The 24,962-nt window shown below is 36.0% G+C and overlaps 1 protein-coding gene across 1 annotated transcript in view; it reads right to left on the bottom strand.

The window, feature by feature from the left end:
• The window catches only part of KCNQ (KCNQ potassium channel), a 44,583-nt gene extending 20,538 nt beyond the window's left edge, over window positions 1-24,045 (bottom strand). Inside the window, exon 1 of the mRNA XM_065863103.2 lies at window positions 23,675-24,045. The gene's annotated coding sequence lies outside the window, so the exon portion shown is untranslated. The remainder of the gene's footprint in view (window positions 1-23,674) is intronic.
• Window positions 24,046-24,962: the final 917 nt, after the last annotated feature.

Genomic DNA, 24,962 nt, shown 5'->3' with positions numbered 1-24,962 from the left:
TAATCCCATATTTTTTCTCAATGAGATCATATTTATGCTTTCGCATGCTCGACTGCCACCATCCACTGCCATTCCTTGCTTTTCTCTGTTATCAGCTTAAAGTAACATTTTTATGGCCGTAATACTCGGTTTAGTCACTGAGAGCCAGTCGCACCCTCTTAGCCTTGATAAGGCTTATGCTGGCTGGTTGGCTTCGCCAGAGTTCTTGGGAAAGTTTGCAGATAATGCCAGGGAATGTCTCGTATAACAGTCAACTTGATTAGGCTGAAAATAGCTTAACTGAATCATTTGTTCAATGGGTGGGGTATAAAATCAACGGCAGGCGGAGAAAGCGGTATCCAAGAAGGTCACTTTGCACTGCCTTTAAAACCCTTTCTTGGTCCGCAATAGTGGCTCATTACGGGCAATTAGTAGACGTCCTTTGGCAGGCGTGGGCGTGTCTAGTCGGTCAAGCAAACAGAATTATTCATAACCCATAGTTGCACTTAAAAAAGTTAACAGAAGAAACTTTTACAAACAGTAAAACTGAAAAAGGAAAAAAAGCCTTGATACAAGCCAAGATATTCAAGAAGAATCGTTCTTGAAATCAAGAGCAAAGTGTTCTCAAAGTGGTTTTTCTTGATAGTTTATTTTTGAATGCTACACTAAATAACATTGTTTTCATAAAATAATACAAACAAATATAGAAAAAACAAATATAACTAAAATTAAAGGAAACTCTTTAAAATTAATTAGGACTTAGTTAGTTAGACTTAGTTGTCTGACAAATATGAGCACCTTTTTCTCTAAGTGTATGGGTAGCAAGCGAGTTGTGTTGGTCTCGGTGTGCAATTAATTTGCTGGCAATAATGAAATCTGGGACAAAATGCTGGCAAAAGGAAAATCGTTGACAGTTGACTGCATACAGCACTCAGCCCTTACCTCCTTACAACAACCCCCCCCCCCCCCCCACACCTGATTTTTCCTTTACATTTTTCCATTTTTCTTGTGCATATGGAAAAAGTTTCTTCGTGTTTTATTTTCCTTGGCATTCAATAGTATAATTCCATTCGCCAGGTGTGCGATTCTGAGTCTGTTTGCAAAGACTTTGCCGTGGCCTACATAGCAACCCTGGCAGATGCAGAGTTGCCAAGGTGTTGGCGGTAAATCCAACTCCATCCGCTCCTGTCCCATTACACATATGTATCTGCATATCAATCGCCAGCAGGCGCAGACTGATACTGTGTAGTATAAGGCATTATAGATAATACCCAACTGCCTGCCACCCACAGCTCCACTTTCTTCTCCTGGGCCATGTTTTTAATCAAACTAAAATGCCTGGCAACGTCGAGTGTATATTCTCAACTCCCACTCAACGGAAAAGGGAGCGAGGTAAGGGAAATGATTTCAATGGTATGGGGATTCCCCGGACTCGGGTTTTTGATTTGCTTAGGGATGAGTGATTCATGGCAGGACTTGTTTACACAGCACTCGATGGCAAAGCGGTTTCCTGCCCTTAATTTGTTCACTTAAGTTTATATATGCAAATTGGAAGATAAGTATGAGAATGCATACCATGGGTTTAAAGTTTATTTCATTATTTCAACGTGTCTTTAAAGATATATGCAGAAATATAGCATATTTTATAATTTAAAGAGGTTTTCATATTCCTGTATTGTTCTTTGCTTGTGACCTATAATTCTGTGGCATTCCAAGAATCCTACGTTCCTAACGAAATTTTAGAAGTATATAATTATATATTACAAAATTATGTTTAAATGTTAAAAATTAAATAAATAAAACAACTTATCTGTTATACAAAATATAAAATATATAATGGGATAATCATTGCAAGAATCCTGTACAGAAAGTAATATCCAAGAATGTTGTTCTTGAATTGAGAACATTCATTCTTAAAAACCGTGTTCTCAATATTAGAACGAAATGGTGATAAGAGGAAAGTTAAATTAATTTTATTTAACAACTTTTTGATAAGTATACACTATTGACTGGACTAATAGATTATTTGTTGAGATATACTATGCAAATACCGCCAATTCTACTTGATTCGAGCAAAGTAAAAATATTTTCAATTTAAAAATGTCGTTATATTTTTAAGAACATTTTCAACTCAGATGAGAACGTTAGAATTTTTTCTGTGTACGGTAGTTATATAGTATATTTTAAACATAAACATTTATATAAAATTTAATAAAACATAATGGGGTAATCAATCATATTGCAGTTAATGTTGATTGAGAGCCAGTCAATCAGTGTGATTGCGCATCGGTTGCATCTGTCGAGAGAGGAAATGCCGGTTTAACTGTGTCAGACCCATTTTCCCAGAACCCAGACCCTGATTACCCTGCACCTAATGCCATTAACCCATTATCCATGCACCTGCCAACCCCCCCCCCCCCCCCTGCCTTTTGGCCTTTATTTTGGAATATTGCTTTGGTGGCTTTTGGCCCACTTCGATGGCGTGTGACACTGATTAGACCTGCTCCGCTGATGATGATGATAATGATGATGGTGATTGGTCTGGGGATTATAACCATACCGACTTTGTATGATGGCGTGCCAAAAACTTATCAATGAATCACTTTAAGTGCGCTAATTTTACTCGCCCTATTGGCACTTTCTCTTCTCCCCTTTCACTGCTGAAATTTATTTTTGGTGTTTGTTGATTTAAATTGTTAAGATCTTAATGCCATTGTTGCTGCCGCACTTGTTGATGCCTTTTCATCAATCAAATGTCCGCTGTTCTGTAAGAACAATTGCGAATTTATTGTAATTTGTTTGAACAGCTGCCAAGGGCAAACACCAAAAGGGGGGGAGGGGGGGCGTGGCCGCCATTGTTTGGCCAGGGATTAGGTTGGTTTGTCCGAGGACTCCAAAGTCCTCGGGTCCTAAGTCCTGAGTCCTGAACACCGTGTACGTGCGGACACGCAAAAATTGTTCAGCAATGTCTCTACTAATGATAATTACATTCGACGTGGCCTTGCTCCTTTCAAGGGGGGCGGTTCTAAGGATAGGGGACTAGGAGGCCTATAAGCCGCTTAAAGCGTTCTTCGTGACACATCCCACCCGTAAATCCCCCCTTTAGATGGCCAACAGCAGGCATAATTTTAATTATCGCCAAATTACGTTACATTCTCAGCAGGCTTCGGCGGGCAATTATTTTACTTCCACATATTTGATTAGCTTCACATACAGTGCGTTTCGTGACAAAAACTAACCTTTAAAGATGGAATCGATTCGGGAATTTAGCAGATCATCAGCTTTTTTCAAGGCCAGGAAAATCTATTTCTTTAATTTGTAAAGAAAGTTATTTATAAGTAATGAAAACTATAAGGTGATATCATTTTATATCGATGTATACCATAATTTTTTGGTACCTTCTGATAGTATTTTTTAGGCAACATTTATTGGGGACATCTTAGTTACAGATAGCTTTTCAAATTCCGTTTCACTTTAAATTTACTTAAGATTTTCCTCATGCTTTATCTTTAATATTCATGCACACCATCATGGCTCATAGTACAATAACATACATTTCCCTGCCCGTCAAAAGTCAATATTGCCCTAGAAGAATTTAATAATTAGATTTTCCCTGGCTTCACTCAATAGGAAAACTTTCCCGGGTCGTTGATTTGTGTAAAGTGCCAAACAATTTACACATTTTCCTTAAATTGAAACTTTTTTAAAGGTCACCCGCTGCCAAATTGATTAAAAATATTTCAACTATTTTATGGTTTTCGGCATGTTGTTGCTGGAACTTTTTCGCTGCCAAGTTATTGAGCCAAGTGACAATAGCCAAAATGCAATTTATATTGTCAGCAAAATATCCCCGCACACACCCCCGCACTTTTTCCCCTGTCACTTTATTACGTTCCACATCAAGAGACGGGAACTGAGATATATCGAGGGTATGGGAAGGGTAGATATATATATATATAAAGATATATGTGAAATGTAGGACCCACCGCAGCAACGCTTGGCAGCCATTGAAGTGAGTTAATTATTCAAAGTTGCTCATACGCAACGTTGTCGCTGCCAGCCATGCACCATATACCCCGATATGCATGCACCGTCGCCATATAGATCCATATAGTACCATATAGTACCATATATTACCACATGTAGTGCGACTCGGGTTACGTAAGAGATGGCTTGCCAGGAATTGGCGGCATCTCTTGAGCTCAAGTTCTCATTCCCGTTCCCGTTCTCGTTCCCACATTGTCCATTCTGCTAGATACTCGGATCATGAATGTTAAATAAGCTGAAATTGATTGACAATTAAGATTTCGCCGTCGCTTGAAGGGGATATCAGGTTGTGCAATAAGTTGGCAGGTGGGTGGCAGGCGGGACAACAGGTTGCGGTAGCCGACCCTCAATTAGTTCGTTTAGATAGCTTCGTTTAATTAATTAACAAGGCCCGATTCGCCAGGTTATATATGTATCTTTGGGGTTATAGAGATTGGTTTCATTACATATGATACATTTGTTGGTAGTGTTGTAAAAAGACTTTGGTTATTAACACAGAAATTCACCAGGCTTAAAGATATAACAAAATATTAAATAGATTGGTTACATTTATAATGTTGTAAAAAGACTTCGGTTATTAACACAAAAATCCAGCCGGCTTAAAGATATAAAAATATATTAAACAGAGGGGGTTATCTTTATCTAACAAGTTACATATTGCTTATTTTGGGATGCCAATCAAGAGATATATCACTTGTATACCTACTTTATATGTAATGTACTTTATATGTATTTCTGCTAACTATCGGTTATTAAACATATAAAAGCGGCAATTTCTAATATTTGCTTAACTTAAATATACCATAAGTTCCAATGCCTAACTTTCTCTAGCACCCCATTTAATTCCTTTAACTTGACAAATCCTTGTCGCCTCTTTCCAAGGCAATAATTATATAATTGTATCATGGGAATCATTTATAGTTATAGATATATATACATTTTGTTTGCATTGCTTGAGTGCCGGGATCGATAATATTGATTTGATATTTGCACGACTTATTGCTATTTTCCCTTTCTTGGTGCATTATGGCGGGGTTTTGCAGGGCGACCGAGTGATTTGAGAAAATATTTGCACTGTTTGTCATTACACTTGATTGCTGGCAATCAAAAAAGCTCAAAGCACATGTCAGTTTTTCCGGAACACCTCGGATGGAAATTAAGCCAAGACGATGCGTAAAAGGGGGGGTTTTTTATGGGGATTTCCACAAAGACCAATTCGATCTATTAAGAATACGTGCCGGCATCAAAGAAATTGCGTCTGCCGAAAACCAAAACAAAGCCAAGACATATGAACCACTTCCCCTAATTTTTTGAGGCCTGACAAAAGTTAGTTTGGCGTGAATAATTCCACTAAATACAATAAAAACATTTTGTGCCTGCGGTAATAAGAATTTGCATAGAAATGAAAGCCTCGCAGCCGGAACTGTGCCACAAGAAACAAAAAAAATCATAAAAAAGAGGGGAAAATGCAGAAAAAATAAAGAAACGTTGATGAGTTTGCGGTTAGAGGAAAAAGTGGAAATGGGGAAAAGGGGGGCAGTCTGCTTGTTAGGGGCCGTTTTCCCAGCTCCTCGGGCCGCGGATGTAAATAATAAAAAGCACATTAAACAGCATTTTCTTTCATTTCGAAACGAAAACGAAACAATTCCCCACACAGTGAGATATATATACTATATAGTACATACGGACTGACCGCTCGAAAAGTATGCTACACTTGCGGCTGGCGACGCTTTGACACTTGGGCAGAGGCAAAAGCAGACGAACTACTTAGAGTGGGCCACGGTCCATTTTCCGCATTTCCCATGCACTCTAAAGTCCATCGGGGTAGCTGGGAAAACTGGTCGGCTTAGGACCCCGCTGCTTTTCCTCCCACTTGCAAACTTCTGCCATAAATATTCTTTGTTTCCCTTTCTTAAATCCCTCATCTAGTCGCTGGGAATTTAAATGTACCGGCTAATTCGCTCGATGGCTTGGCAAAAGTGAAAGTCCATCAGCGATTGGAAAAAGTGTTTATCGCTGATGACTTTCATCGAATTCATTGGCATTATTTGGTCTAAGGCTGGCATTATTTTTTGGTCAAATAAAATTCTATTATGATGAAGAAAGTTTAATGGCCAGAAGGTGATTGATGCTACTATTTGATGGTGATGAAGCGAAAGTTCTTACAATTTCAAGCGATTTTGTAAAAAAAAACCAAAGATATTCTTTAAGTTATATAAATAGAAAAGGCCATTTGCTCCCCTACATAACTAGAATTTACTAAAATCTTCTTTATGGTATCACAAAATATATATTTTTCATTTTATAAAGATAGGTTCTTGACACCTTGTATTTTATTAATAGATAATTTTCAATTTCTTTTATTAGGCCTTTCTTTAATTTTAAGAAATTTTATTACTGTCATATCATTTTGTTATTATCTTATGATTTTATTTTAGCCTTTTGGAGTGTGTAGATTTTTCTAAAATATTTTCAAAGACAAGTTCTTTGTATTTTTCTTTCGTCTGAAGATTTTTTTCTTCATTTAGATTTTCCTAATGTATATTTTGTTCATATGTTTTTTTTTTGTGGTTTAAATTTATTAAGTTCTTGGTATTTTTTTGTTTTAGAAGCATATGAAAATGTTTTCTTTGGGCTTACTTAAATATTAATGATTTTTGTTCTATCATTTCGTTTTACTATCATCACATGTCGACTTTTCGACTTTTTGAAGTGTGCAGATTTTGTTGTGCCCCGGCAAGCTGTGGTCATCTAATTTGGGTCCCCAATCTCCTCGAGGGCATCGCAAGTTCGTTGGGGAGTCCGGTCTTGTTTCCTTCTGCAGCAAAATGTGGCAGCTGCTACTTGTGCCACTTGCTGCTGCATTACTGCCACGTTCCGTGCGCTTTTCCTCCGCTTTTCCCCCGCTTCTCACCCACCCACTCCCTCCCCTTGGCGCCTTTCATTTTCATGTCCAATTTCCACGAGCTGCGCCTAAAAGAGCTGCTGCCTGGCTGCACTTGAAAATTTAGCAGTCTCTGCGCCACCTGACTGCTGCCAGTTTGCCAGTTGCCATTTTGCCGGTTTGGCTTTTCCTCTACTGTCTGCCACCCCTTTTTTTTCGGGGTGGGTGGTTTTGTGGGTTGGGAAATGTGAAATGTGAAATGAAATGAAATGTAATCCAGTGTCATGTGCCATGTTTATTTGCCTGCTGGCTGAGGAAACTCCTTCTCCCTGTGGTGGCTGTGCCAATTGGGTTTAATTCGTTGAATGCTTTTTGACAGATTCCAAAATTAACTGATACCACACTCGAGTGCTCCGACAAAGCCAGCAGAATGTTTGCCATTCGTTGGCCAACAATTCCCAAAATCAAATTGATAGTGCACAAACAAAAATAAAACAGTTTAAATCGTCTCAATAACATTTTGAATGAGTTGCATTGAGTTATCATATTTGTGTACCTCAATCTTAATTATAACTATATTTAAAATTTAAAAACGATTTCAGTTGCATTAACCTATATTGAAATGTCAATCTTAATTGTATTTATAACAGAAATAGATACCAACTTGAAATCGATAACAATTCCCAAAATCAAATTGATAGTGCACAAACACAAAAAAGAACAGTTTTACCATCTCAATAAAATTATATGATTCACAATTAACATATTTAGATGAGTTCCATTGCATTTGTATAATTTTTAGACTTTTTTATTTAATTGAAAATATTTTAAGTTGTATTAACATATATTCAAAACTTTATCTGATACAGTTTATATAAATAAACTTGTATATTACCAGTTGTATATAATTAAGATACAATTTTGAATATATGTTAAAACAACAATAATTCCTAAAATCCAACAGATTGTGCACAAATATAAAAAACAGTAAAATCATGTCAATAAAATTATATGATTTGTAATATAAAATTTAAAATTAGTTCTATTGCATTAACATATGTTTATATTTTATGTTTAATTATTAATAAATTGTAAATTTTAAAAACATTTACATATATTCAAAAATATATAATAATTGTAAACAAATTGAAATAGAAATCAGTTCATATTTAATTTATTTCAATAAAATTATATGATGAGTAATAAACATTTTAAAGTGGTTTCAATTGCATTAACAAATTTGTATACCTTATTGCCTATTGTAATGATACTCAAAACTTAAAATCAATTTAAGTTTCATTAACATATATTTAAAACTTGCCCCTCATTATTTTTAATTTCAAATAAAAATCATCTTGTCATCCATAAAACTTTTTCCAAGTGTCTCTAAAACCCCAGAAAGTTTCTCATGTGGCGCCCCCGAAATTCCCAACTATTTTTTCGACTACTTCTCGGTAATCATTTGGTCTACCTGAAGTTTGCCAAACTCTGATCCGATTAGGGTTTCCTTATGCTTGCACATTCTCAGGATTTTGGGGTGCGGAAAAATCGGGCTAAGCTGGTTTAACGGAGGCGAATTGCATTGCCTTGTTCGAAGTTTTTGGCCCAACAACTTTTTTCGTAAGCTCGGTCCGAGCGAATTTCAAATGCAAGTCAAGTAATCAGATATTCAGCCAGCCTCTGGGTGAATTTGCATTTCAGTTTCTCTTTTCTTTAAGCGGCTTTGCCCCGCTTCGTTATACTCAATTTATAATTAATATGATTTAAACGAACTGGGAATAATTGATTTCGAGGTTAAGAATAAGATGAAAAGCGGAAACCTCTAAGAGGGGGGATTAAAGAGGGGGGAGGGGGGCAGGAAGTGAAAATGAAAATTCACTGATAATAATTGTTTTCGTTGTGCAACCCAAAATCTCTTCATCATCCCCTTGAAACCAGCGAAGCATAAGTTCGAAAGTTTTTCTTGCAGAAGTTTCAAGAAGATTTCAACTTGTTCGACGTTTAAGTCAAATCTATCGAACGTTTGTTTTTCTTCTCGAACGGTAATCAATTTTGATAGATATCCTATTTATAGTAAGTGCATTGATTGCTCCATGATAATTGATGATGATGATAACTACCCGTATAAGGAATAATTGCTAGGACCTAAAGATTGTAATGTATTCATCTATTTACTAAAACCCATGGTTAAATTTTTAAAATTCATTTAAAATTATAATGTAATAATGTCAGATAAATTTAAAGATCTTAAATATTAAAATATGTATTTAAAATAGCTCAAAAATCAGTTGGAAATATTCCCATTTTCATGTCTCTTTTATATTTTTGGTATTAGATTAAATAAAAAATTTACAAGTTAGGTGAACTTTAAGATCTTTAAATTAAATAGATATTTTTTAAACATTAGTATTATTATTTAAAAGGTCTTAAGGTTTATTTCATTTTTAAAAAATGGTATTTCATAGCTCGATAAAGGGTTTAAAATATTTGTGTTCTTTTCTAGAATTTCAAATAACCGAGCAGGCTTGTGGATAATTAAGTTTGATTGAGATGAATCAAAGAGCACGAGATCAAAAACATTTAAATTAATTAATTCAACTATTAGACAGATTTGCCATCAATGAAGATTTGTTTATTCTGGCACTCACTAATTGACTTATGAATTCCAAATAGATGACTTTGGTTTGAGCTTATCGGCAGGCAAAACTATTCAAATATAGATACCTGAGCCGATGAGGGTTTACTGAAAATTGAAATAGATACGTTTGCCATGCCGATTCCCATTCCCAGGTATCAGGATCCAAAACATTAGCATAATCTGCTGACCTATGATAGATGGCTGACTAGAGTCATTTGCATAAGCTGATGCCGCAGTGCAGAAGCAATCTGCTAGGGAACATCCTGCCCATATAGCTGCTTATATATGTTTATCTGTTTGTATATATACATATCGTATTTATGCAGATTTCTAATGGCCAAGTACAACAAACGGAGTCAAGTGCAGATTTCCTTTGGCAGGAAAACCACTTCCGACAGTGAATTTTGATGAGCGCCGAAGTGCAGTTAGCTGGCTGGCTAAAAATAAAGTGCGGAAAACTATGGAAAAGTGCGGAAAAGTGAGGAAAAGTGCTGGGAAGGAAATTGAAAGTGCACTGGCTTGCAACTCGAGAGACTTGCTAAATATGCAAATTAATGAAACCAAGCCAAAAATGTTGCCTGCAGGTGAGTTTTCCCTTTGAACTATTTTCAGCCGCCATTCTGATGGCGCTAACAAATGTTCAGAAACGCGGCTAACAATGTCATAGAAAACCTAGGGGGGTTACAAGGAGGTTTCGAGGGGGGGTTTTCCGTGGAAATTTGTCGCCAACCCCTTGACACAACAAGCCGCAATAACGACTAACTGGAAAAACAAAAGCCAAATGCTATATACCGAAAACCAGAAGCCAAAGGACGAACAGCGAACTGCACTAATAACTAACAGCCAGCCATAACAATGCAAACTGAAACCACAGGGGAATAGTTCTAATAAACACTTGAAAACGTGTTCTGCTTCTTGGCCCACTCACACACACTTATACACACAAAGTGACACGTGTTTTTAGCCAACCCAATAATAACTGTGACCGCATTGCGTATACGTCATGTGTTGCAGTCAGCAGAAAACCATTTGATTTGAAAACGGCAACTACAACAAAAGTGCTGTAAACTGTGAACTTTTCCATTTCCGGTGGAAATTCATTTTAATTGCTATAACTAACACAGACAGTGTGTGCTGTGGCTTTTTAATTAATGAATAGTTAATTCAGGCAATGGCAAATGCTGGCCCTCATTAACGCGATATGCTGGCGAAATATATTTCGATTGCTAATTGAGTAATTTGTTTGCCTGGCATTTCATTTCATTATGATTGAATTGCACTTTTTTTGCTAGCTTTATTTGTTTCGCTAATTGTTTTTATATTATTTGTGGTGCAATTTTTGTATTGTCAATATTTTTAAAAAGCACTTAGCTATGGCAAATAATGTTTTATTATTCTTAAGGACTCACTCAACTGAACTGTAGGCCAAATGTGTTCTTAATGAGCCTCTTGAGGATTTTTAGTCTGCAGAGCTCCCGGAAAATCAATTGAATGGTTTCCTCCGTATGAATGAGCAATTTACCAACAATTCATATAGAAAATATTTGAGAGTGACGATTTTTAAATACCCTTCAATATTTCAAGAAAACAATTTTAGTATTTTAAATGTATGATATTTTATTATAATAAAAGGTTTCGAGATTAATATTATTTAAGTTCTAAAAAGTATAATAACTAAAATATCAATTTACTTACAATTCATATAGCTAACACTAAAGGGTGACGATTTTTAAGTACCTTCTAACATTTTATAAAAATAAATTTATTATATTCTATTATCATCAATATTATGAAGATTAATGTTATTCCAAAAAGTATTATAATACACTACTTGAAGTAAAGACGGTTTTAATATTTTTATTACTAACCTAATAGGCAACTATAACTATGAACCAGATAATAAATACCGTTATATCAATAATCCTCTCATTTAAAGAAAACAACTTAAATATTTCAAATTCACAATATTTTATTATCATCAAAGATTAATAGATTAAAATTACTGAAGTATAATAGTACACCATCTCGAATAAAAACAGTTTCACTACTTTTATTACTAGTCATAAGAGAATAACAATGGTTTTACCATAACTATAGATCAGATAACAAATACTCTTTAATCAATAAACCCCCCCCCCCCCCAGCATTTTCTAGCCCCTTTCAACACTTTTCCTTTCTATCCCCCCTCCGAAAAAAACCTAATCTTAGGAGAAACAACTATTGAACTAGCGTTTTATAGGCTGTAGTTAGACGGATGGATATCTTTTAATGCTAATAAATTATTTTCACTGCTCCATCACCTCAAAGTCCTATCTTCACGTCATTTGTCATTCCGTAATGGTGGCGATATAAACGTTATCGAACACCCCGACTAGAAATGCCTCATATTGTATGTTTGTTTTCATTCCGTGTTCGATTCTAATCGTCAATATAAATCACTTAGCACATTGCCTCGCTATCGAATTCTGCCCACGCCACTTAGCAATCGGTCGAAAATTAAATGCTATGAACTATATGTATACACATAGAGTTGTTATTTGCCTTTGCTAATTAACCGCACCGAATGGTGTTTTTAATATTTAATAGTAGGTATGTGGGTAATCAAGGGAACTTTTAGTTTAATATTTACCCTAGCTTAAACTGTACTAATTAACTGGTTTTTAATTACATCTGGCGAACGAAACGATTAATATGTGTCCGTAAGGTAGTGCTAATTGCTGGTGAGGAACGCCCACGAGGCGCGAGGGAATTACCTGAAATTGATGGTGTTCAGATCCCGTGGGCAGGTACTGAAATTGTAAATTTATACCAAAGTTGGTGGCGCTTCAGCTACCTGAAACCATCGATTCCTACATACATACACGCAAAAAAATTATATGGCTAAAATTAATCAATTACGTAACTTTTAGAAAAGGCTAACAACTATTACAAATAGTTATTAAGGCTTTGGTTACTATTTAATAGTAAAACTACTGTTTATTGGTAAGTTGAGTGTATTTTATTGTGGCTTTGGTTACTATTTAATAGTAAAACTACCGTTCAATTGTAAGTTGCATGTATATTATTGTAACTTTGGTTACCATTTAATAGTAAAACTGCTGTAAAATGTTAAGTTGTGTGTATTTTGTTGTTGGGAGAGTAACTATTTCGTTGATCAAATTGATCAATTCAATGGATTCACACGATTTAATTTATTATATTAGTCACTTTTACCTATTTTTTAATTCTTGTTTTTTATGTATATGGGTATTGTTATTTATACATTTTAAGATTCTTATGCTTGTTATTATTATATAAATGGAAATTTGTGTTTCTATCCCTTGAAGCCTTTATCTAAGTAGTATTTAATAGTAAAACTACCATAAAATGGTAAGTTCTGTTTATTTTGTTGTTGGAAGAGGGACTATTTCTTTGGTTAAATTCACAATTCAGAGGGTTAGGACCATTTTACTATTAGATTGGTCAATTTTACCTTCAGGTTTTTTTCTGTGCACATACCTGAGGCAAGAATATGTGCCAAAGCTCGACACTGATTTGGCTTAAACGATAAAGCCAGCAGGAGCTGGGTCCTTTGTGCCCAGTTCGGAGCAGACCATCGGACCAGGCCAAGCATAACAGTTTAAATGCGAGCAGGGTCTATTAAAAAACCAAATGGAGTACACACCGGCACATATCCAGCTGGATGATGGGGCGGATAAGGTGGATAAGGGGGGTCCAAGGGGTCCTCGGGGTCCTCGGTAGCGACATGCCAACACAAAAGCCAACATGCAATTTATGAACAGCTTTTTGCTGGCGGGCCCGAAATGCTCGTTTGAAGCTAACGAAACGCTCTATTCCTGTTCTCCTGGTCGAGGAAAAGCGTCGGGGGAAAGGGGCAACTTGGGCAAGAAGCGTAAAAAAACATCAAGTACAAGAATGCCATTTGATCACCGGGCAGCCAACGAAGCGGAAATGCCCTTTCAATATGCAATTGGCCACTCTCGCGATTTTTGGTCATATTTTTTGTGCATTTTTTGGCCCACTGGGAGGGATTGGCAGCTAAATTATTCAGTGTGAATTTAGCAGACGGTAGTTTCTATGAATATTTTACCAGAAATTCAATAACGGGCTTCTACTAAATGTATTTTCCATTTTACAAAATACAAACTATTCTTTGTTCTGTTTTTTAAATATGAAAAATAAATGAGTTACCCAATAATTCCTTAAAACTTTTTGAAATAACACCAAGTAAGTAATAAGATATGATTTGTTACTTGCTCATTTTAATATTGTTAATTATTTATTTAATAAACATTGCATTTATTTAACAAATGAAACAAAATAACTTAATTACAGCAGATCAATTTGGATTAAATATTTCAAATTTCCCACCTAAAAGTAAACAGTAAATTAGTCTGATTTTATGCCTTTAATTGGATTACCAAATGGGAATAAATGCAAATACAAACTGAAAACACAATGAACTGATGTGTCATTGTGGTGTTAACAATTGTGTATATAAATTATGCCAAAATACCGAGTTTTGAATAGAAATGGAGGCAATTAAATGAGCATTGGAGTATTGTGGCTATTAAAGCTGATTGTTGGCGAGCAAATTGAAACCGATGGAAATGAATTAGATAAATCAATTGAGTGCTTCCTAATTCTATTCTTAATTAAAGAGAGAGTGCTAAATATATATATCCCATCTTTTGTAGGTGACAAGCTCACCAAGTGAAGGAAACTTTTCGCAAAGGGTAAGGGTATGTTTGCACGTAAGGATAGATGAGGCAGGTCCTTAAGCCAGGGGTTTGGAATGGGGAGTGCGGCGGTTCTCAAGGGAACCCAGTGAAGTCGTGGCACGTTGTTTGTTGGGGGCAAAGTGCACAGCAATGGAGATCTAGAACTCTCTAATTTGCAAGACTCATGAATTTATCAGGCTCGTAGGCCTAATCAATATCAACAGAGACACGGTAATTGGAGCAACCAGCTCTTTGTTCGTTTATCGACAAACCAGACAAGGAATTTTAAAAATTTGTAAAGAAAATGCAGTGCATGCTGCATCAGAGTAGTGTAATCTATTTATTTATCTGAGCATTTTAAAACGAATTTTGTTAAAACCCTTAAACAATATTTGCAGGAATTTTTTTTAAATCAGCTTATAAAATAATCACGCTTGAAAATGCCTTTACAAAAATGCTGTCCATGAAAGCCAGCACCCACATGTTATTATTAAAGTTATTTAAGCTCGGGTTTCGGACCCCAATACCAAACTTTTTCACCGTGGCATCCGTGATCCGTATCTCACGGAAGCCGAAAAATGTTGCATGGGGTGAAGGGAAATTATATGTGTGTCAGGTCAGGGAAAGTGGAAAGTACCTCGTGGTCTCGACTCCACTGAAGTGTTGGCATTATTTTTCGAAATATCGATGCACGGTGCTTCAAGTGCACTTTTCAATGCTGCATTTATTACGGCCGCAATGTTGCAAAAGTTACTCATTTTCCACCGCCCACCGCCCATTCGAGTGTTTCCCCCGTTTAGTTTCCATGTTTCATATTTTATGGATGGCTGCAACAATAGGTGGCTCTGAAATTGCTTTCGTGTCGAAGGCTGCAACTCCCTTTTCGGGCTTCTATTCCAAGTTCTTTTCTTGTTTTTTGGCAATTTAATTACAGCTCTCTTGTGTCCAGAAAATGAGGGCTTTGTATTTGGAAACTATTTCGTTAAGGGCAACACAGAAAGCTAAAATAGAAAGTTTACCTTCAACCGTTTTCTGTTTGAGCTTAGTTTTTGTTGGCTTAAATATATTGTTTTATTGGAAAAAGTGGTTTTTGTACTTTCTGCAAACTAAACTTAAGCCATGCTGTTATTCTTTGTACAAATAAATACATATTGAAAATTGATTGGATTTATTTTTAGTTGAATTTACTTTATTCAAAGAGCTTAAATATATTTCAAATAAAATTTCTCTTTAAGAAAGGTTTATCAGTGCGACCATCCATTCGAATCCCCCAAGTGCTAAGCTTTATTTTAGCCTTATCCCTTGGCTTTTCGCCCCCGTTTAGCCCATTTTTGCGCCCAAAAGTATGCCACACATTTTGTTGTGTTCCGATTTGGAAGGGTTGGCCTGCGTCCACCCAGTTTCCTGTTCCATTTCCCTTTTTCTGGCCAGGGCAACAAACAATTGTCCGCGACCTAGAGCGAAAAGCAAATAATTTTGGCAGGGAAATGTCACATTTTATTGTTTGCTCCATCATATTCGGTTAGGGAAAGTGGAAATGTGGCAAAGTGGAGCAGTAACTTCGGTCAAAGTCAGCGGCATTCCATGCCAGGGGCTAATAAAAGTGCGAACCTGGCTGGGGAAAAGGAAAGTTTTTGCCATGAACATTTGAGCAAAACACGACCCAATTCCAGACGTGCCTTATCGCTACCTTCTTCGCGTCGGGACTTTCCAAACAAAAGAGCACCCCCCACAACGGCTGTATAATATTACGAAAATGAAAACAAAAATGTGTCACGAATCAAGTCTGAGGACTGAGCACCGCGAACTAAAAGTCGTCAACATTTACAAGTTATTATGTAGATTATGTGAAATTCCAATGACTTTCGGTAACCCATTTGCCCGGGCTGGGAAAACCCCGTAGTTTTCCCCAATTAAGAGCTATATCCGCGACTCTAAGGAACACGCTATGTTAAATCAATTATACAAATTGCACACCCCTTATACTTGGGCCCAGTTGGAAATCAATCTGATAACAATTGAACATAAATTTTGGACCCCCTTGCGAGTCCCCTTCCCTCAAGTGTTTTATGCAAATTTTGATAAGTACGCACACGTGATTAACCACTTGGAGAAAATAACAAATTTGGGGTAATTGCATATTATCGTCGATAAGATTGAATCTTAAATTGAGTACAGAAATAATTTGCATACTTTACTGTATAGCTTAAGATCTGGCACCAATATATTTATGAAATACGACATTTTTATTAAACTAAATCATTTGTAAGAAAGATTTTGGTTGTTCATATAGGGGTAAATACATTTGTAAGGCTTTAATTTTTGGCGAGCATATATCATTGTTCCTCAAAAAATTCGACTTCTAATTTATGAATGTGTATTAGTTGTATAAATTAACAATAAAATTGGCTTCAACATAGAAAAGTTAGCATTATGAATTTCTAACTTTGTTGTAAAATATGAATTTTTAAAAATATATAGATCTCTGTAAGATCTGTTCAAGATGTTGTGATAAACATTTTAATTTAATATAAAATTGTATCACATTTTAAAAACTTGTGATAAGGTACATTTAAAGAAATCTATAAAATTAAAATAAATTAAGTTAAATTATATAAATGTACAAACCTAATAAAATATTATTTTAGTATAATAACAAATTGAAGTAGAATAGAAAATGCGGCATATCTTGTATGTTAGCTTTCATGGGGTGTTATAATATTCCTGAGATTTTATTTAAGTAATCTAAATGTATAGAGAAATGTATTTTTAAGTAGCATACATAATTTTTTTTAAAGAAATATTTTTTTCAAATGCTACAAATTTGTTTAAAGTGTATGCAGCACCCTGTTTATGACAGGGTGTGTCTCACCCAATAAGGCTGTAAAAGGGGAAGGAATATTGGCACACAAATTAAAATCGAAAATAAAGTTGGGCGTAAATTTTCAATTTCGTGCAAAATGATGGGAAAATTATATTGAAAATTCAGCGACGGCAGCGAGTCAGAGGAACTTAAGAACCCCACCCACCACGTCATAAACCCCCCCCCCCCCAGAACTACCCTTAACTGTTTGTGAAGGGTTTTCCTGGCCGCAAAAGCCGACAACGTAAAAAGTTTTCATTCATCAAGGCAAATAGCTTTGAAGTTGCTACGAAGAAGTTCTGGCGTGCCGAAACTGAGATGGAAATTAACTTATAAGTTGCAACAGGGAAGTTTGATGGTCTGTTCAACTAGCGTCTTGTGACGTCATCTGCATAATTACGTATACGCCGCGTTGGTTGCTGCTGATTCTGCTGCTGCTGCTGCTGCCATTGAATGTCATAAAAATGTGTTTGAGGTTAACAATAACAAATAAACACGTGTCGGTGTGTGTGCGTGTGTGTGTGTATCTGTGTTAGCCCGTATAAACACACATGCAAATGTGCAGAGAAGAGGCGAAAAAGAGAGAAACGAAATTGTAAACAAACATAAAGTGTTGGGCCCAAGTAAATGTAAATGTAAATGTATATGTGCATGTGGGCTTCTATTCATTTACAAAATGCTGGCAATAAGACCAAGATGACGGCTACGACGTAAAAAAGGTGAAGGAAATCCAGGCAGGAGCAGACCCCCACTCCCTCCATCCCGCCCACCTATGTCAGCGATTTTGAAGTCTAAGGCTCTTATTTACACGTGTGTGGGTTATACTTTCCTGAGAGCATCAGGTGGAGAAAGGGAATAAGCCCGGCCATATGCCAATGTGAATGTTTTATATTATTGAAGTCGACTGGCGAAAGGCGAAATGTATCTATGCCATTCGATATGCATATTGAAATGGAACTTTTCATTCTCCCTAGGGCTTGCCTATATTTTTTTCAATTATATCAAAAATGCAAATAGCACTTATCGAAGAACCAGCATTTATAATTGTTCTTAAAATATAATTTTTACATGGCAACCGTAAATGATATATTTTTTTTATCTGTGGGTATCATGATAGAGCTATCTTAATAAAAACTCAACTGAAAATATGCCCAACATATTCTAAACAAACTCAGCTCTTTACTTATTAGTTTAGTTATTAAAGCCAAATTAACTAAGTAGCTTAGTTTGTAAAATATTTAAATTAAGATTTAAGATGCTGTAAACTAAAACTACTTATCTTATAACCAGAATTCATAATTGTTTTTAAAATATTTATAAATAATACAACCGCACAGAGAGAAATATCCAAGAACATTTTTCTTGAGAACATTGAGAACCTTCGTTCTTAAACACCGTGTAAGTACATTTTGCTATCAATGTTCTCAATATTAGAACAAAGTGGTGAGAAGAGAAAAGTTAAATTGAGTTTATTTAAGAACTTTTATGTATACACTACAGACTTAACTAATAGTTTATTTGTTGAGATATACAATGTACATAAATACCGCCAATTCAACTTAATTCGACCCAAAACAAAAACAATTTCAACTTAAAAATGACGTTCTATTTTTAAGAACATTTTCAACTCAGATAAAAACGTCAGAATTTTCTCTGTGCGGAAATGGTAATTATTTTTTAAATGTTTAATAAAAACTCAACTGAATTTTTGCCCACAAAAATCTAAAAAACTCAGCTACATATCAGCTCATTATAAATAAAATATTTTATTTTAATTTAACCAAAAATTAAAGATATTTCCATTATTTTTAAATTTTTACTAAATTGTTCGCCTTTGAAATCAGCAAATATGCAAACCGCGATAAATTTGATTTGGCTAATATATTCAGGGTTTGTGTTTACCCGAAATGGCGACACCCCCGGGAATATTTCCCCTGGGTTCACCCCAAGTATGGGTAATATGAGATGTTGAACCATTTAAATGCCAGCGAATGGTTTTTATTTTCGCGATGCTCGCGCAAAAATAATTTCAAGTTGCTTCATCTCGAGATGAATTCTGCTTGGCAGCTTTTGTGAGACATTTCATCCTTATATATGTGTGGGGAATATGAGGCAACAATTAAGTGAGAACGAAACTCTTTTGCCCCGGAAAGAGGAGGGGGGAAAAGCGAGAAAAAGGAATCGGGAAAGCGTTTTTCCTAGCGAAAATTATGTATACATGTGCGAACATATCAGCATAATTCCAAAACGTCTGCACATACATATAAGTGTACATACAGGACGACGAAGGAACATGTCTATTTGGCCTCACTTCTGGCCTGGTTCCATTTCCACGCCCCCTCAGACGCGTGAGGGCGTGTTCATAATTTATTTTTGGGTAATTGACAGACGGGCTAAATGCTTTACGAGCTTAAGAGAACCCGCAATTCTCCGTATTTCACCTTAAAAGAATCTCCTCCTCACTCGGCCTGTTAAATGGTGCGTACACTTTCACACTCAATTTGTGATCCTTCCGGGCATTATGCTTGTGGTTTATTAATGTCAAATTTATGTAAATACTTCAAAAATTGACAGTCGAGGACTATCAAATTAATTAATGCCTCATTGGGCGTCATTGAATGGATTACACGCTGAAATACTTGTGGTCAGCGCAAAAGGGGGAAATCGGCGAGTTCCTTTCCGAACTTTTTGTTCTCCACTGACTTTCGGAACTCGTGCCGGTGCAAAAGTTTTCGTTTCTTCAACATAAGTTTTCCGGCTCTTTTCGCTTGCTTTTCCCTTCTGAAGAATTTCCCAAAGAATGCAGCGGGAAATGCACAAAAGTGAATTATTTCTGGCCGAAGGTAACTGGCGATGATAAATAGTTGCCGAGTCAACGGAAGTCTGGCTATAAGCAAAGGAATCCAGCCCAGTATTTATAGTAATATGTCTTATTCCACTTATTTTCCAATTCACTTGCCAAAACTTGTTCTTTAAGCTGCATTTAAGGATGATTAATAAAGGCGAAATATTGTCACAATCTGATTTATTTTAAGCCTAAATCATTAGAGGCAGACTTTCCAAGTATTGCAATAAATAAGGTCTGGTATAAATGCATGTTGATTAAATTTACATTATTCAAGATTCTCAGAGAGCCAAAGTCCCATTAATTTTTGATTTATGTCACGTTGCCAAAGTTTCTTGCATTACAAATATTTCTTTATATGTCATAAATTGTTTGAAATATTCAGATTGCACTTTGCCGTATAAAGCTATTTAGACTTAATTCCAAGTAAAAATAAAGAAATATTCGGCTGAAAAACTCAATTTGGCCATTTAATAATCATTTGTGCAATGAATTTTTCTTTGAACTTGCTAGAAAAAATGTCTAGACTTTTATAAGCATAAACAAAATTTGATTAAATGAAAATCTCTTCATATTGGTAATGGCAATGAAGAATTTATTATGCCTAAATTACTCACTTTTTAATCTGGCATGCCAAGTTCATTTTTATTTAATGAAACACTTTATTATGGCATCAGCAAATTTTCTGCATTTCTCGCAATAAATCTTCAATTTTTATACGCTTGCTATGCTGAGCAGCTAAACTTTCTTATAAAATAAACCTTTTTTAAAATGTCATTAATCCACCATACTTAACGAACAACCCTCGCTTGTAAAATCATCGATTTTGGTTTTATGCGATTATGCAAAAGTTCTTTTACAATTACTCCCCCACCATCAATTAAAAATTGCTTAAGGGCTAAACATTTTGACGGGTTTTGATTAACCCAAATAGGTTTCTGCTGACGTTGGAGATTTTTATGGTTCCGAATACTTTGTAACTTGGCTGGAAATCCAATTGAATTCGCATTCTGGTTAACGACACATTGATTCCCCTCGGAGTCATTCGCATTTATCAAGCAAATGCAGTTTGACAAGTTCGTTTTCGTTGTGCGCTGGGCAAGAACAACAATTCAAAGTCGTTATTATACACTGTAAATTCACTGGCTTCTTTAAAATGCATAAAAAGAAAGAGAAAACCCATTCAAAGCTACGGTTTTTTGTTCATTAATTTTTATCAAGGGCTACTTACTTGGGATTACTTTATCTATGCATTCGTGGGTTTAATCAATGAATGCGGACATTAATCCGCAACCAAATATTTTTTTTGTCTCATTCATGGCTTGATTACTCCCACTTTTGACCTTCATGGCCTGGGTTTACATTTAGATGGGAGCTTTGCGTTTTTTTACAGCACAAAGATAGCCTGGGAAATTGGAAGTTGGGGGGGTCATTCGTTGGCAACATCCCTGACATTTGTCAACTGTGAAATGGCCAAGGAAGCTTAGCTTGAGCTAACCAGGCCAGCAGATGGAATTGTCTCTGGGATTAGCCGGGGAACCAATCGAACTGATTGTACTGCAATTGTTGCCAAGACGGGGTGTCATGCCATATAGATGACCAGTTGTCTGATTGATGGGTGCAAACGTGTGAAGTGCAGGCACCCAGAAATCGTCCTTGGGCCGTAGCCAAATGTTTGGGTGGGTAATTGATTTACCAAATGCAAATGTCATTCCTAACCCTTCAATCTGCCGGAGAGCCGGAGTTGTGGCCCCAATTTGGATGTCAGCCAGGCGATATAATTTCAGGCACGTACACAATCCTTAACCCCCTTGTATATATACAATATATATACACAACCCCCTGCGTTTTCATTGCTTTAAATTTGTGTCTCCGCTTCAGTTTCTGTTGCTGTTTCGGTTGTAATTGCCATATCGCAGTCTGAAAGGGGGCTAAGTAAATTGGTTTGACAACCGCAAAGGGCACGTTGGGCGCAGAGCAATATTCCCGCCCAATAGGCCGGGTTTCAGTTTCAGTTTTGGACCCCCTTACCCTCGGTTGAAAATCCCCAGCACGTTCTGCCCATGAAAATACTTTTTCGGACCAGGAATCCAACACGTTTCAATACCCTGTGGATGGTCTATTATAGTTCTGCCTCAGTTTTGTCAACTATTTTTTAAACTTAGTTGCAAATTAAAGGTAATCTCATTTACAATATGACGGCTGCTTTAATAGTAAAAATATCATTTATTTTATTTTTTGAACGTGACAATGTCAGGAAAAAGTAGTATAAAAAAGCGACAAATATGGCTCAAATGCAAAAATTCTAAACATTTTTAAAAAATCATAAAAAGTATAAGCAAAAGGATTTTTGAAAAATTCTTTTTGCAGTTACTATTAGTTTTGTTTAGAGAAACTTTTTGCATCAAAAAATCTTAGTTTTCAAGACGTGGAAAAAAGTAAAAAAGTAGAAATTCACAGCATTCGGCATTTTCAAACAGTTAATGAATGGGTTAGGAAAAGTCTTCTATCATTTAAACGATATTTAAATGACCTTTGCATTGATGCCAAAATTTAAGTAAGTGTAAAGTAAGTTCAAATTATGAGTATACAAAAAAATAAAAATAATAATGAAATAAATACTTTTGACCACCCCTGTAAATTTCAAAATGTTTTAGCTAAAATATAAAAATGTAGTCAATATTTTTTTGATTCCTAACAACTAATATTTGCAGAAACCTTTAGTACAACATAAACAAAATATTCTTTGTATTTAAATTAAATTTTTTAATTTTGAATTAATACCTTGATATTTTTTATTTATGCAGAAAATATCAACAATCCAGTTTTGTTGCTTAGTGAAATATAAAAATCTGAAAATTGCGTCTCTAGTTGAAACACAAAAATCAGCAAGTAGTGGTTGAACTTTATCTTAAAGTGTCAATTCGACTTTAAACTGTCTTATAGTTGTATGTTTTATGACTGCGATAAGATGTGCCAATGGGATTTTCTAGGCTAGCTGAGATAAATGGCATTCCCCACCGAAGGAGATATAATTCTGACATAATTTCTTTAAGGGTATCAACAGTTTCATTTGGCCAAAAGCAAGTTTTGATTAAATTTAAACAGTCTTTATATCTAAATTTTATGAGCACATTTCATTTGTCTTTGGCGCTTACTTGGCGCATTCTTAGGGAATTTTTAATGATGATATGGGTCTAAATTTTTCGATACAAGACTCACAGGTTGCGAATTATTTTTGCCTAGTTTTTCAGTATTTTCTTTACTTACAAATCAAAATCGAGCATAGAAATTGCGATGGATCTTTAACGATAATTTGCTATGTTCTGCTGCTGGCCAAGAATGCTGCACAATTTGCTTTAACGAGCCGTTAACAACTGAATATTTGGATATTTAAATAAAATCTTATAAATACGAATGTGTGTATTGTGGTGTATACAAAACATCCGTGCCTCGCACGCATATATTTATATAGATCCCCAATGCAGGGGCAGACATATAGAGCTGTACTATATCGAATAAAATCGGACGTTGTTTCCGCCGCCAAAAAGACCGAAAAACGTTTTCCAACAAAAATAAACGCGCTCCTTTGCGTAAATAAATTCTCAACCAAAATTTTTTGGTAATGCATTATTTGCAATTTACTTAGCTGGCATTATTTCTATTTGTTATTTGTTTAAATAAGTTTTGCACGCACCTTTCTGACTGGATTTTTGCTGTTTTCGCGTTGGCTGCTTAACTTAACTTGTTTGTTTACCCACTCGATTCGTTTTGGCCGAGTAATATTACTCTTATTTTCTATTTGGTTACACTGCTGTTTGAGCGTCACAGAATACACTGGCACACAAAAATACACTTATTATTTTACGATCTTTGTTTGGGATTTATTTGTATATTTTTTTTTTGCTTATTATTTTATCCCTCGCCGCGCCGCATTGAGTTTTGAACTTGATAATTTTCACGCTGCGAACAGAGGCTATTATCGCCGTCCGCCGGCTTCTTATCCACTGGATGAGATCGCGTAAAACCGGGGAAAAGTATCTCAGAGAACGAAACGTAGGCTGGCGTAACGTAACGTAACGTAAAGCGGAGCGGACACGTAGCGGCCAGCAGCAGCGTTGGCGAGCGAGTGAGCGTAATTCTAAAAGGCGTTCGATGGCATAAAAGTTGCGACGTCGAACATCATCGTCGTCATCGCTCGTTACTTGTGCGAAAAAGTGTTGTTTTCTGCGATGCCAAAAGATGCCGACAAACAATATCAACCACCCGCCCTGTTGGCTCGTTCGACTACGTCATCGTTGCGGCCAACATGTTGCATGTTCGATGTTGCCGTTCGAAACTGTTGCCTTTTGTAGGTTGCTAGGTTGGTAGGTCACCGTATCTGTATCTGTATCTGTATCTGTGTATTTGTATCTGTATCTGTACCTTTGTATCTGTGTAGCCGTACCCACTCATAAGTTCATTAACGCAACAGTTTCGTTCGCTTGTATCCGTAACCGTTACAAGCCACCACCAAGCGACCGAGCAAGTTAAACCCCCCTTAGAATTTCGGGGTAATTGCTTGAGGCCAAAACAGCAAATGCGTATTAATGAATCCGCTCAAAGTGCACGTGATGCCACAAGTTCGGTTTCGTTTGGCTTCTTTTGTGCGGTTTGTTATCCTCGAAAGGGTTCGGTTCGGTTCGTTTATTTATTGTACTCGAATATAATGGCATTCGCTGGACTAAAGTTAGTTTTGGAAGGGTTCTTAGTGCCAATCCATCAGTAAATACAAATAAGTCCTGATTGAAAGGGTTTCGTGGTATATCCTTGGCATTTCTAGCTGTGATATTCTATGGATACACAATTTCTAAGCCTAAAAATGCAATTATTTTTATGGAATAAGAATAGATATGGGACAGGCAAAGACAGCCTTTCTAAGAAAGTATTATCTTCTTTGAATTTATTTTAGATTTGGCAGTAGACTGAGGTATTTCCTGGACATT

Source organism: Drosophila suzukii, chromosome 2R (assembly GCF_043229965.1).
Source record: "Drosophila suzukii chromosome 2R, CBGP_Dsuzu_IsoJpt1.0, whole genome shotgun sequence".
NCBI classification, from domain to species: Eukaryota; Metazoa; Arthropoda; class Insecta; order Diptera; family Drosophilidae; genus Drosophila; species Drosophila suzukii.
This window is presented reverse-complemented; position numbering and strand designations above follow the sequence as displayed.